Here is a 9,497-nt window from a genome sequence, read left to right as displayed (position 1 = left end):
CGGCCTGCACTTCTTTGCTTCATCCATCTTATTGGAGGACAAAATTTAGTAATGCCATTTTGGAATGAATTTTGAGTCTATTTTTGGGCGTGGTGACTATACTAACAACGGCATACTATATTTGAAAATCACCTTGAAGACTGGTATTCTCGCCACAAAAATGATCTGTATAGAATAATGCACACATTATTCAGCTTGCTTGAGTGACTCTACAGTGTGTAGGAATTGGAAGACATTATATTGCACACAGTGAATATTTACACACAGTTAACATCAACTAATAAATATACTAAATGAAAAAAATTTGACTTGTTGACTGTGAAATGCCTCTATAGAACACGGTATCACAGAAAAGACACAAGTCTACTATGGAAGAGAACATGTGTATCAATCTTTAAATAGATGTTTATTTGATCATCTCAAACTCATTAGACTCATTCTCCAAGTCAGAATGGAAAGTGAAGAAATCTGTGGACTGAGCCTGGTGCCACTTGAGTGCTACAAAGACAAGAAAAAGATGAGTGAAACAAACAACATGGTTACAGTGAGTCAGATAGAAGCCCCGAGGGACAGTGTCAAATGCAGAAGGCTCTTCATCAATGAACGCTGTATTCATCATTGAATGCTGTATCCACTCTTGTCATTGGGATGATAAGCCAAGGAAGATGAAGTCTCAGAGGCCATCTATACTAGGGTAGGCATCATCAATGATTGGTTCATCTCATCAGATATCTGACCGAACAAAGTTCAAGAGAGAAAGTAAAGGCAGCATACATACACAGACAATCTTAAGTAGCATTGTAGTATAACGGAGGTGGGAACTTCAGGCAGAGGCAGTGGGGACATGAGTGTGAGGTCCTGCATTTGTTTGCATGATGATGATGGTGATGATTGATGATTGTGATGGTGATGGTGTGGTGGTGTTGATGATGATGACATTGATGATGATGATGACGATGATGATGATGATAGACTGATCTAGTAGAGACAGAGCATTTAGATCTGTCACACAAGAACTGCACTCTCTGATAAGCACTATCCAGTAACAGATAAGAGAAGGTTGGTTAGGTTTATCCTTATCTGTTTCTCCATAGTCATGGCTTAGATTGGGAGAGATGGGTCTTGATGCAGGCAGTTCAGTAGATTTGCTGGTAAAGTTAGTGGTGATGCTGGCCAAGGAGATTCCCAGTCTTCTCTTCTCTTCTCTTCTCTTCTCTTCTCTTCTCTTCTCTTCTCTTCTCTTCTCTTCTCTTCTCTCCTCTCCTCTCCTCTTCTCTTCCTTTCCCTTCCCTTTTCTCTTCTTCTCTTCTTTTCCCTCCTCTCTTTTCTTCCCTCTAGCCTTTCTTCTCTTTTCATCTGTGTGTGTGTGTGTGTGTGTGTGTGTGTGTGTGTGTGTGTGAAATAAGATGTTCATCTGAGAGTGAGAAATATGGAAAGGGCACAGAAACTTGAGAGAGGAACACAAAGAGTTAAATTTAGATCTGAGAGGAAAGAAAGAGCTCACTCTCCTGGATTCTCAATTTTGTTTTCAAGCCTGCCTTCCCCAGCCTTCTAGCACAGCTCACCAACCTTCCAGGGGAAGTCATATCTAGGGAAGATACTTAAGATTTGGGGGTTCCTGGTTTAGGGATGCTGAGAAAAGGCTCAATAATTAGGCTATTCTCTCTCCCTTAGGAAAATATCCACAGCGTCTCCCATGTTTTATAATTTAAATTAAGAATTTGGCACTCCAGCATCTGAGCCACATTTTGCAAAAACATGTTTCTGTTGCCATCACTTAAGAGTGGAGTTGTGAAATACATCTCCTTAAAGGATTAGCTATGCTTCCAAAAGGGCTCTTTGCTGTGAGATTTGCTACCAGATGGGAAACTCTATGCTCTTGATGTTAACATTTTTTCTCACAATTGCAGCACAATAAATGCACTTTGTTTAAGCAAAACGAACATAACATATATATGCAAACCATGATATCGTTGTAAATAGATATGCAAATGGGAGCAATAAAAACTTGTTGCTGATGGATTAGAGAAAGAGAAACGAAAAGGGGGTAAAGCAGAGCATGCCCAGAAAACACTGTGTCTACCATTTATTTTGCCAGCATGGGTTCAGGAGAAATGCTTGGTACAGTTCCAACTTCCCAAGATGTTACAATCTTGGAGAGGAAAATTCTTTGTAAAATGGCAATTCTGAAAGCCACAGAAGTCCTGCTTGTCTTGGGGGTCAGGAAAGGGATCTAGGAGTAGTAGATTTTTACACTGGAGAGCTCATTTAGCAGAATTAACTTTGCCAAAACTTGGTTTGACAAAGTGGAGATCTCTGGCTGCCCATGCCCATTGTGCTGGTCTTACTGTCCATAATTTTTTTTTGCATGTGTACATTTTATTTAGGCTCATTTAGCACTGTGTGCTGGGAATGTGCTGGTCAGTACTATGCCTAATGTGTGGTTTGAATGAGAACAGTTCCCATAGGCTCGCGTGTTTGAATACTTGGCCACCAGTTGTTGGAACTGTTTGGAAAGGATTGGGAGGTTTGGCCTTATTGGAAGAGGTGAATCACTGGGATTTCGAAATGCATGCCACTCTGAGTTTCTTTTTCTCTGTCTCACAGTTGTGTCTCACAATGTGAGTGCCCAGCACTAAACTTGCCTGTCTGCCGCCATGGCCCTAGGCATAATGGTCACAGGTTCCAATCCTCTAAAACTTTTGAAAAATTTCCACAGTCCAAATAAACTCTTTCTGTAATTTGCTTTGGTTATGGTTTCTTACCACAGCAATAGAAAATTAACTAGGATGCCTACTTTTGAGGTAACCATGATATACTGGGTGGGAGAAACTTCCTCTTGGGATTTTAATATGGCTACCCTAGATCTGTCTACTTTTTGCTGATTTATGTATCCATAGTATGTGCATAGGGTGAGTCCATTATGAATTTAGACTTCAAGCAAAATACTCCCTTTCTTGATGATGGGATTTCCACTAAAGAAGATACTCATGAGCAAGAGTCTTCTCTGCAACCTCCTCCTCATCTTCAGGTGGAAAAGACAAGGGATGACCGTCCTACTGCATTAACAGGCATTTCTAACACAAGAATTGGCTGACTGACACAAGCAAACGCCCTGTCCTTCAGGAGCTAGTGGGAAACACACAAGCTTGTTGGAGACTTCAGGAGCTTGTGGAGGCTCACAAGAAACAGGTCAACAGCAAAATGCATAGTGTGCTTATCAGAGACTGATTACTGCTAGCAATAACAGGATGTATAAAGCATAAAGACTTATGAGGAGTCAGGAGGACTAAGAGCCAGGGTGCCATTTTAGAGGAAGCGCCTTTCATTATGTGAAAGCTGAGCAGAGAGCTGATAGAAGGTCAGGAAATGCAGGGAAGGTGGAGCTGTACAGAGGCGAGCTTATTCTAGAAAGCAAGCGAATAAAGGAAAAATGGGCATGCAAGGATTGGCCATCAAGCAGGGGCAGAGAAGGGAGACCTGCCTATGGGAAACCTGCAACAGGGCTTCACAGATATACCACATGAGGAGGCCTGGAACTTTCTCTGGTCATGTAGACTAATCTTGAAGTTAAGGAATCACTTCTACTCATCGCCTTTGTCACAGGCAAGCCCTTTAGAAGACCTGGGATACATCCGTTCACTCTTTCACATAGCCATCAGGTTCCAGGACAGTCTTGATCCTACTGTCTTATCACTGTAGTGGTCTGTCCTTCCTTCTGTATGCCACAGCAGTCTCCTTACCTCCATCAGGGTTGTCTCTTTTGAACTTAGACTTTTCTTTTTTTGAGGTTGATTGGACCTATGTCCCTCAAGAAACTGCATGACTTCCAGCTTGTCTTGGTGAGTGTTCTATCTCTGTGGAGAGACATCACGATTATGGCAACTCTTGTAAAGCCAAGCATTTAATCAGAGCTGGCTCACAGTTTCAGAGGTTCAGTCCATTATCATCATGGTGAAAGCATGGCAGCGTCCAGGAAGACATGGTACTGGAGAAGGAGCTGAGAGTCGTACACCTGGATCCACAGCAGAAACAGTGCAACACTGGGCCTGGCTTGTGCTTTGGAAACCCAAAGCCCAATCCCTGTGATGTGTGCACTTCCTCCAGCAAAACCACAGTCCTAATCCTTCTCAAATAGTTCCACTCCTTGCTCCTTGCTGACCAAACATTCAAAGCGGTGAGCCTACGGGGAGCATTCTCATTCATACCTGATCCTAGTGTCAACCCTACTACCTCAGAAAGAACTGGATTACCTGGGGCTGGAGAGATGGCTCAGAGGTTGAGAGCACTGACTGCTCTTCCAAGAGATACTGAGTTCAATTCCCAGCAACCATATGATGGCTCACCCTCTTCTGGCAAGTAGGCATATGTGCATGCTGAACACTGTACCTAAGACTTCCCTCTTCCTAGCATCACTTTTTTCTTATCTTCTAAGATGGATTAAATCCTGAAGTATACTATTTGTTTACTAAATAAACCTTAGCTCTGTGAATATGTAGATTTACCTTGTCCAGTGAGGTTCTTCTGACCCGTAGGGATATGTGTGGGATAGTCACCACATATTCAGTATGATATTGGTGCATATGAGCATATGGACAACCCAAACTTGCTATCTGGCTCAACAAAGTCGAAGTTCTTGTGAGTGAAGCTAAGTCAGCATTACCCTTCAAGACTGCCCACTCAGCAAGGCCGTGTCCTGTCTGGCCGTTACATTATACCATCCAGATTTGATCCATCGAACCATCCTTTCACTACAATAAAGAGAATAATCTGAGAATGATTGTTTTTATTTTAATGGCTACTCATAGTGGGACTGTGTGAATTAATATAGGCTCAGTGTGGAACCGCGAGGCGAAAAGAGAGGTCGGCATTTTGAAGTCGTGAGGCTCAGACTCTGTTTAAACAATGTGTTATTCATGCACTCATTCACTGACAATATGAGACATGATTTTCTTGCCTTTGCCATCAGGTGGGTCTGCTGCATGGGGATGCCACATGGCTGGGGGAGGGTGTACCCATGGGGAAGGAATTGAACTATAAATGCACTGGTTGACCTAAAACCAAGCAAAAATGATCAAAATAAAACACGATTTCATGTCTATTCTACCACTGGGAAAGAATACAGTGGTAACAATAACCCATTAGGGGCAGATGTTTGAGTTGAACACTTTGTCCTTAGGACTTCTTTCTGGGCTGGCCGATACCTCAGCGTCTTCCTCTCCTGGAGTGGGAAAAGCTCCCCAGCAGGGAGGAAATGTTTAGCTACTGGAACTTCCTCCAAGGGAGGTGGAAGAAAACTACAGCCTTAGAGGAGGTGAGGGGCTGCTGAGAAGGCAGGAAGACAAAAGCAAGCACATGAAATCGAGCTGTCACTTAGCCCACTTGAGGGGTGAATGCTGCTCCCCGTTTATAGGCAAGTCGAATATAAAATAACACAAAGACAAACCATGCCAGTTTCATTGGAGGCAAACTGCTCTGCGGGAAACACAGACGTCCCCCGCTCTGCCTTCACCTGTCTAGAGAAAAACACATCTCATCTGTTTCGGGAAAAACGACATAATCAAAAGTCAAATCATAAAGAAAGACACATTATCTTCTTGTTTCTTAGTTCAAAGGGAAACAGTGGCTTTCTCTTCTTCTTAATAAATAGTGTTACTTTAAACTGAAAGTTTTGTCCTTAACGTATTTTAACTGTTTGTAGGTAATCTAGGACCCACCCACTCCCAACCCATTATATCACAGGATGGATGGAACTTCTGATCCATGCTCCACATGTGGCTCGTAAGCTTAAAATTAAAATATATTAAATAGGTAACTCACATGCTCAAATAACACTCAGTTTGTAAACGCTCAGTAGCCACAGTGGTTCCTGGCCACTGTACTGGACAATGAGACATGAGGCTTGCCCACTGTCATTGAGATTCATTGAGCACCATTGCTATGGTTTGTCGCTAGTCTTTACATGGGGATGCAGGAGTGTTTGTTAGGACTAATTTCTTCCTCTTTTTTTATTTTCTTGAGTTTTAATTTACTGTACTTTGTGTGTGTGTGTGTGTGTGTGTGTGTGTGTGTGTGTGTGTGTGTGTGTGTGTGCGTGCATGCATGCATTCGTGTAAGTGTGAGTGTTAGAGTGCCACAGGCTACACATCAAGGTGCACATGCAGATGACATTCATATTTTTATTTCTCCCATGCTGAGGCAGCCTCATCCAGGCTTAAGCTGTTTCTTCTGCGGTACTGTGAACTCCAGGAAAACTGGCCTTTGAATTTCTGGAAAATTCTCTACTCTCTGCCTTCTACCTCCTTGTAGGCATGGTGAGATTGTACATATGTATTGCTGATTTCGTCTGGTTGTTGGGATTGAACTCAGGTCCTTGAGCTTGCATGGTGATGTCTGTAACCCATTGAGCCTTCTCTCTGGATCACTATTTAAAAAATGAATAAATAAAAACAATATTAAGGCTGGAAATTAAAAAAAAATAAGGCCTAGAGATTAAAAGTGCTTGCTGATCTTTCAGAGGACCCAAATACAGTTTCGAGAACCCACACTGAGCAGCTCTTAACACCTGTAATTCTAACTCCAGGGGAATCCAACACTCTCCTCTGGCCTCTTTGGACAACCAGAAACAGATGTGCATACACACACACACACACACACACACACACACACACACACAGACACAGACACAGACACAGACACAGACAGACACATATATACACACACAAATAAAAAATAAACCTTAAATTCAAACATTCAAGAGAAAATTTTAATTAAAAATTGTGCGTGTAAGCTGAGTCTTGAGGTATAACTATTCCCAATTTTCTGAGAAACCACCAAATTGATTTCCAAGGTGGCTGTACAAGTTTGCACTCCCATCAGTAATGGAGAAGTGGTCCCTTTGCTCTATATCCTTGACAGCATGTGCCATAGATTGGGATTTTGGTTTTAGCCATTCTGATAGGTATAAGGTAGAACCTCAGAGTCGTTTTGGTTTTCATTTCTCTGATGAGTAAGGACATTGAACATTTCTTTAAGTATTCTTTGCTTCATTCAGGTCTCCTAACAACGGGAGCCATGGGGTAGGGGTGAGGCTGTCCTAGACTCTGTTGCCTGCCTGTGGATCCTGTTCCCCTAACTGGGCTGCCTTCTCTGGCCTCAGTGGGAAAGGTTATACTTAGTCCTGCAGTGACTTGATGCGCCCGGGTAGATTGGTACACAGGGGAGGCCTTCCTCTTCTCAGAGGAGAAGAAGGAGAGATATGGGGAGAGGCTGTGTGAAGGGAAGGGGCGACTTGGAGGAGGGGGCGCTGTGATCAGGATGTTAAGTGAATAAGTAAATAAAGTGACAGAAAAAAATTGTGTGTGTGTGTGTGTGTGTGTGTGTGTGTGTGTGTGTGTCTCAGAGAACGGTACTCAGATGTCTTTTCTAAAGCCCCCCCCCCTCTCCTTCTCTTTCTTCCCCTCTCTCCCTGAGATAGAGCCTCTCTGTGAACCTGAAGCCCGTGTTTGGCTGCTCAGTGAGCTCCTCCAGCCTCCTGCCTCTGCTAAGGCTAACATAGGGGGCTTTTACCTGAGTTCTGAGGATCCAAATTCAGCTCCCCATACTTGGAATGCCAGCAGTTTAACTACTGAGCTAAATGTCCAGGCAGGGACAAATGATCTGAACAAAACTGCAAATGGTAATTTGGTAAGAACAAGTGATAATCAGTGTGTGGAGGAGTCCTGGTCACTTGGTGTGTTCATTTTCACTTCTAGATGAAATCTTTCAGGTTCAAAACCAAAACCCAAACTGAAACACTGGTGTAGCTGGGGTGGGTCTGGGAGGGGGTCATCATCCTTGTGTTGACCAGAGGAAGACTTGAATCTTGCCCTTCTGTGAGCTCAGCACCTCCCAAGACCTCCTGCAAGTCAGTTTTCCTCAGAAGGTTGCAAAGGTACGTTTGATTTTCTCATTTCTCAGATGAGGAACCAAAGCTTGGCAAAGCAGCAGGCCTGCCAGTCAGCCACTCAGCAGGCAGAGGCCAGAAGTAGGACCAAGCTGGGGCCTCTCTCGGTGTGACTTCACTCCCTTGCTTTGTAATTTCCTGTTTAAATTGAAAAAATTTTTTTCCATCTGAACCACTGAAGAAAAATAAAAGTAGCTATCTGGATGTCATTTGTGGTTTTTTTTTCTTTTTATTTCTTGGGCAAATATAACAATAAAGTGAATATTTTTAAATGTACTGAAGAAATTGCCACCCTTGAACCAGAATGGTGTCCAGTACATTCATCCTTCTTTGATGCCCTTCTCCCTTATAAGATATGATTCACGCTAAAAAAAAAAAAAAAAAAAAAAACAAAAAAACAAAACAAAACAAAACAAAACAAAAAAAACCTCCCTGACTCATTGTGGATATGTTTTTTTAAAAAAAGGGATATTTTTCAAAAATTCTTATTTTTGGTGGTGGGATTGGAAGCTGACCTGAGTTTCATGAGCTAGGCAGACATCTTCTGGCCTGGGCTCTGCTGTTTCTCTCAGGTAACAGCCATGTGAGGAGGGTCTCAACAGATCCAGGTTCAACATTTAAAGCATCACTCAGTGTGCTCTCACTCGCATCAGAAAATCCTTGTAGCTTCTTCTTGATAGACTCTAATTCTCCTTTCCTTTATTGATACCTGGAAATTTCTGTGCCATAGCCGTTAGCTTTGTCACGTGACAAACACAGTGCGCTGATAGGAAGCTCGTGGAAGAGCCTGGAAGGGACCCCTGAGAGGAAGCAAGGAACCAACTCCACCACTCTTCCCAGCCTATGACTTTGGGCCAGCATTTTCCCTCTTCTCTGAACCAGCTTTCTTCATTTAGTGGAGCTGAGTGCATTTGGAGATGTTTGTGAACGATCCCGTATGAACACGCTATGTTTGTTTGCACAATGATGGTGCAAAGCTTCCAAACTAGACAAGTCCCTTCTTACAGCGTTATCTACCTCCACTAACTATAAAGGCTGTAACCGCAGCTGCGGTTTTTACTTTACCACACCTGCTACCACGATTTTACCCACTACCTAACTCTTACTCTTCCTGTGACATCACTATGCTATCGTGTATCAGAAGCTTTGGATATAAGATCCTTCGTGCTTAAAATCATTTTGTGTAATGGTGGTGTTTAGTCTCGTGAGAGAAGGATGTTGACCTCAGAAGAGCTAAGGATGACTGGACTCGGGTGGGGATAGCATTGACTGTGCAAGCACGAAGGTCCGAGTTTGGATTCTCAGCACCAGTATCAAAACTGAACCCAGCAGTATGTATCTGTAATCACAGGGCTGGGGAGGCAGTGGATCCTTGGAGCTTGTGAGCTAGCCAGCTTAGCTAAATTCGGGATATCTTGGTTCTGTAAGAGACCTGGACTCAAAAATTATTGTGGAGGATGACTGAAGAAAAGAACTACAATTGACTTTCTGGCTTCTACATATGTGAAAATACATGTACTCATGCACCTGCATACATCACACACACACCACC

The 9,497-nt window shown here is 42.9% G+C and overlaps 1 long non-coding RNA gene across 1 annotated transcript; it reads right to left on the bottom strand.

The window, feature by feature from the left end:
- Positions 1–6,165: 6,165 nt before the first annotated feature.
- On the bottom strand, positions 6,166–8,693 carry LOC102557375 (uncharacterized). The gene is made up of 2 exons (XR_015687198.1): positions 8,461–8,693; positions 6,166–6,424 (listed from the first exon to the last, which is right to left on the bottom strand). It is a non-coding gene; the product is annotated as an uncharacterized LOC102557375 (long non-coding RNA).
- Positions 8,694–9,497: the final 804 nt, after the last annotated feature.

This window comes from Rattus norvegicus, chromosome 4, assembly GCF_021556685.1.
Source record: "Rattus norvegicus strain SHRSP/BbbUtx chromosome 4, alternate assembly SHRSP_T2T, whole genome shotgun sequence".
In the NCBI taxonomy this organism is placed as follows: Eukaryota; Metazoa; Chordata; class Mammalia; order Rodentia; family Muridae; genus Rattus; species Rattus norvegicus.
This window is presented reverse-complemented; position numbering and strand designations above follow the sequence as displayed.